The sequence below is a fragment of the Pelmatolapia mariae genome, linkage group LG3_W, assembly GCF_036321145.2.
Source record: "Pelmatolapia mariae isolate MD_Pm_ZW linkage group LG3_W, Pm_UMD_F_2, whole genome shotgun sequence".
NCBI lineage: Eukaryota > Metazoa > Chordata > Actinopteri > Cichliformes > Cichlidae > Pelmatolapia > Pelmatolapia mariae.
The window spans coordinates 86,986,162-86,992,161 of record NC_086229.1 but is presented as its reverse complement, the minus strand read 5'-3'; positions in this window follow the sequence as shown (position 1 = coordinate 86,992,161).

Below are 6,000 nucleotides of genomic sequence, written 5' to 3'. Positions count from 1 at the left end.
TCTTTTTCTGACAGCTGAGGATCTGTTCATGGCGGCTTCACTAAAGAGAGTAAGAGAGTGTGTGGGTTTGTGGATATCTGTCACTCAGCTTCCGTTGCTTTATTCCATCAGAGCGAATTAGATTCGACAAAGCCGAGTTCAATATTAACGTGATCACAGGAGGATTTTTTTTCTTTTCCCTTCAGCTCGGAGTAGAATCTGGTGTTTATCTAGTCTACTTTAGATAACGATGTGGGCCCATGATTTGAGACTTGTATTAACTTAGCAAGTTTGACTAAAGTTTCTCCTTTATAAACATACATTAAGACCTAACTTCCTCATCCTGTGCATTCACTCTCTCGTCACGTACTTTCTTGCTTGCACTTCTCTTCCTTTACGTCTTGTTCGAAGACGCTCTTAACAGCTGATTTCGTAGCTCTAATAAGCTGTTGAAGGTGTTGACGGTGCGCTCTCAGTATCTGAACTGCATGTCCTTGTGCATCATCTTCTTCATTGTTAACAACCTCAGTGTTTTCTTTGTGGAGCTGCCTGCTCTCCACCGTTCTACAAGCTGTGAGTGTCAGCTGTTATCCCATCAATCCCCGTTGCTTCTTCTGTCTTGTTCTACACCATCACTCTATCCATGTGGTTGTCTCTCTTTTTCTCTCTGCTTGTGGTTCAGGCCGTCCACCCACGCTCTCCACCGTAGCCGTCTTTTTTTGGTTTTTTGGATTGACTTTTCAGGCTAAAATGTGTACCAGACACTGAAGCAGTGCTAAAGTACTCTGTAGAGGTTTAGTTATTTGTTTTGCGCGTCACTTGTCTAGTTCACTTGGATTGAGGCGCACTTGAAAACACACGATTTCACAAAATACCATCAAAGGGTAACTGTCAGTTACAGTTAGTTACATTGTGTTGGCTCATCCGTCCTCACTTTCGTTCTCTGTCTTTGTTGACTCTATTCTCCAGCGCTAGGACTGCTCTGATCTTTGTTGTGTCTCTTGGAGTGGACCCCATGGGCGCGCTGATGGAACTGGCTGAGGCCTTTTGACACGAGCAAGCACTTGAGTCTTTCCTCTGTGGGCCAGTGCCAGGCCTGAGTTGCCAGGAACATGATAGAAGAGGGCGTCAAGAACAGTACAGCACCATCATCTTTGCTCCATCTTCCTGCCTGCCTCTCTGGGATTTGTTCTGCTGCTTAATAGCATTTTTTTTTCTTTCACAAGTGTTTTTTTTTTCTTTTTGGCTCAAGTGTCATCTGTGAATATTTGATTGATTTGGTTTGTTCAGATGAATCTTTCACTCCCAGTATCGACCCACTGTTTCCCAGCTCTCTCCTGCTCATCAGCATGATTTGCAGCTATTTATTATACCAGTGGAGACTTGACTGTCACTTTCTGTGGTTTGTTGCTTATCAGACACGCCTTTCTGTAACTAGGGAAATGTCACTGTCATACATCAAGCAATTTGTTTGTTTGGGGAAGTCGATCTTTATTGTCTTTCCTTTGATTCATTTTCATCCCTCCATATTTACCCCCCCCCCCCTTTTTTGACTTAGATATATAACAGTTGGCCACAAGTAGTACATTTTAGTCTTTTTAGTCCAGTTTGATTTTCATCACATTGAATGCATGATGATCCATTGCTCTTAAAATAGCTGTGGCGTGTGCAGAAGAATATATGTGATCTATGGAATATCGATGACTAGACCAATTCATTCACTGATCTATCACTGAGCTAGTAAAGCTAGCACCTACAAAAGAAAACATTGCATAGCACAAAACCCACAAACGAACCATCAGGACATCTGGTGGCTTTGTACTTCTGAGACATGCCATGACATTTGAGCATAAAATCCACCTATAAAACTCTAAAATTACACCAAGCTCCTCTCCGTGTGTACCTCTGGATCGATGTAATGTATACAGTACGTACCATAAACTGTTCACCATGTGGTTTTTGTAATATGTATAAAACAAACTGTATGTATTGTGCTAAATGTTAGCATCAACCATGCAGCAGCACTTTAATTCTATATACCTGCACTTTCTGCATTTTATATTATTCCTGTGCACTTCTTGTTAGATCCTGACTCAACTTCATTGGCTTTGTGCCGATATTTTGCACAATGACATCTAAGGCAGAGTTTTGGCCACACCAACAGAATTTTTCTTCACCACCCACCATACTTACCTGGTTTTTGTCACATTTAAAGCAGGTAAGCAGGTTTTTCTTTTATGGGAAGAGTTGGGGAACATGATGCTCGCACCTTGTACTGTAAGTGCAGTGTCCTCGGTTCATTTCCTACTAGGGGCCATTGTTGTATGCTTTAGCTCTGTTTTTCCTTTAATAGGGAAAAAGGGCAAGTCTGGACAGACAACAGAGTGTTTATATTGCTCTTAATAGCTATTGCCATGGTGTACTTGCGTGCTTGTACCATCTAATTAGTATTTATGTTGGTAGGAGTCGAAGGTTTGGTGGAAAGAGATGGTATTATTTAGTTAAAATGAAGAACCTCTTTTTTAAAAACTCATTCATCTAGTATGTTTATTAAACCTTGTTTCATCACCCGGAGCGCTTCACTATCGATGCAGAACAACACACAGTTTTGGTTTATTCTCCAGTTGGAGGTATTGATTGTTAGAGGGTAAATTTATTGCGATGAGATTTATGTCTGATTTCAAATGTAGGCTATATATCATATCAGTGCTTGTATGAAACACCGTTAAAGGTTTTGATGTAGCCTAATAAAGATTCATTAGGGATCATTTTGGCGGAGGGTTTTTGTTTGATATCTATTGCTGTTTTTAATTTAATTCTTCCTTGAAGACGATGCAGAAATGAAAAGACAGAGCAGTGCATGCACTATTATGTTTATATCACTGTAATTTAACCACACATAAATAAAGCAAGGTCAACAATTGGTATACAAATTTCTCCTCTCTGTGTCTGTCATAGATGTCTGAGCTAGACAAGCTCAAACATGACACATAAACTTCACATTTTACTTCATCTCTACCACCCAGACCGGCAAATGTGAGATGTCCAGATAACTTTAGGTTATTTGCTCATGCTGTCTTGCATTTGTCAGAACCAAAAAAGCCCATAACCATAACAAAATGTTCATAGAAGCATGAATACTTAAACTCAGAATCTCCTAACAAAAGTATTTCCAGAGCAAAAGGTTTCTACCTGTCCCCTTAAGCGTGTTTAAACCAAAATAAATGAAAATGACCTTCATATCATACTTTAAAAACAGCATCTTGCCTTAGAATAAGTTTGCACAGACTGGTTTGAAAAACAGTTCATGATAAAAACTTTGCAACACGAAGGAAACTATGAGTTATTGCCACACGCAAGATTAGATGGCATGCCATGAAAACAGTAGATAAGCTAATGCTGAAACCCAGCGAATGATACAGTGGAGCAGTGATTTTAGTTGTGATGGTGATGACTCAATGGAATTTATGCACGGCTGATGTTTCCTTGTCAGTAATCTGCTCTAAACCACAAATAAAGGCTTAACTCAAGCAGAAAGGTCATTTCATACCCTGTCAGAGTAAAGGCCAATTAGACTAATGGATAATGACAATCTCACTCAGATACATGAGACTGAAGCCTTCTTATGGCCTTTGTTGAAATGTCTTTCTCACCACTTCTATATTTACCACTTTAGTCTACACTCTGCTGAAGAACTGTTTCACTTGCCCTTGGCATGCTGTCTTGCATTTCAAAATCAGTTGCTTAGGATCCTCGTCTTGATGCCTCCCAGGTGAGTGAGAGTCTGCTCAGTCTGCACCTATGTGTGGAGAATCCCAGGGATCCACTGGACTATCTCATAGCAGAGGTCCCTAATAAGGTCTTGTCACAGATGACTGGAACGGACGTCTTCAATGACTTGAACCGAGAGCGGACTTAAAAGCAAGGATCACACAGCACTCACAGTGAAGGTCTGTATTCACAGTTTTGATCAATGAAGCAGGGGTCACACACAAGTAAGCAGCAACAACAAAACAACAAAAGGAGCACGCAAAAGGCAGGGTCAAAGTCCCAGATCCAAAACTCAAACACATACGCTTAGAGGGTACAGGCTGAAAACAGGATGCAGAAACAAAAGGGCAGAAGTAGAAGCGAAATCAATTCAACAGATGAGTAATTTCAAAATAAAAGAGGAAGTGATTATTTACAATCAGTTTATTTACGATCCACGATCGTAGTCATGTGATGCTGTGATAAAGCAGCCCTACTTTAAGAGAAACTGTGCCACACTGTTTATTCAATATGGGCATAACGTTACCCGATGCTATAAAGTCTCTTCTCGAGGCAGTTAACAGAGCTCAAATGTGAAAACTAGAATTATGAACAGCACCTTTAACCTCAGCCTACGCAATAATAAAGGTGCTACCATTTATTTCAAAGTACGCTGCTTCGCTTCAGATAAATTAAAGTACGTGTTTGGGTTCAGACGTAAAACCCATTTGTTTTTTTGAGGAAGGACACAGCTGCACTTGGAGCTGACAGAGGCCATTTCATCTCCTTGCAGAAGCTCCTCACGGCCGCAGAGTGCCAGCACCACCAAGTGGCTCCTCGGAGCATTTCATCCTGGAAAATATAGACACAGTGGCACCCTGATGAACAGTGACAGGAACACTTAGTCCTTGCTTTTTTTTTCTTTTCTTTTTTTTCATTTAATCACTTACACAAATACACACAGGCACTCGTGTCCACTCGTTTCATGTCCAACATTTCTAACCAGCCACTCTCAGATGATTTAAGACTGGGTCCATTCTAGTGGCAGAGAAGATAAAATGCAATTTCTTATTTACAGAACTGCAGTCTGCAGAGTGTGTTTGCACTTGATCCAGCTGTCAAGATGTGAGCGTAAATGCGTTGAGTGTACTGCGCAGTTTTATCCGTAACATGCTAAGAATACCCAACAAGAGCATGAACGTGGCAAATGATTATTAGTTTTCAGCTCAACACAGTTCAGTTTTATTTAGAAAAGCACCAAATCGCAACAGCAATCACCTAAAGGAGCTTTATATTGTAAGATAAAGACCCTACACTAATAGAGAAAACCCTGACAATAAAACAACCCACTTTGAGTAAGCACTGGGCAACACTGGGAAGGAAAAACTCCCTTGTAACAGGAAGAAACCTCCAACCGAACCGGACTCAGGGAAAGGCAGCCAACTGGCGTGACTGCATGGGGCTGAGGGTATAAAAAATAAAAGCTTTCATTACTTGGGATATATTTGTTTAATAATTTTAGTATTCTACACGTTGTTGCAATGTAGATTTTATTAAAAGAAATGGAATAATAAAAAGAACTGAAGACTCTTCAGGTGAAAAGATGTTTTTATGGGTTTTTTTAAATGTACCATAGGTGTGATTTACTTTTGAGTTGCTCAATTTGCAGTGGATTTGCTTTTGCTTGGGTCTCAGTGTGTTGATAAGGGTTGTTTGCTGTTTTTTTCCTGGCAAGTCTTCCTGTGGGTGTCTGAGTGTTGTCAAGGCAGACAACATCGGTAATCTATTACGCTGAATTTGTGAACGCGTCTCTGAAAACAGCTAACAGAGCGGCACAGACCATATGTCCTGTTGCTTCTTTAACATTATTTTTTTCATTATTCTTAAAAAAGCAAAAAATAAATCACAGTGCAATTTCAGAAGATCCAGATTAGACAGGGCGACAGCAAAATTTCCACTTTAAGTGGGGGTTATGATGACAGATTGTCAACTGAAACTGTGTTTGCGGGTCTTTTTTTTCGTCTCCTGTGGAGCTGAAGAAAATGGTCAAAGGCTTGGCGGTGATGTCATGCAGTTTTCAAAAGTCCTTTCGCTGCATTTGTCAAACTTAGAGGTGATGTCATTCAGTTTGGAAGTCCTTTCACTGCATCTGTGAAACTCAGGAAGCACTACGGTGCCAGGCCCACACACACAAACATGCACAGTACACACATTCCAGTAACATCATCCTCTCAGCCTATATTTTTCAAGGCTACTGCTACTGCTTTTATG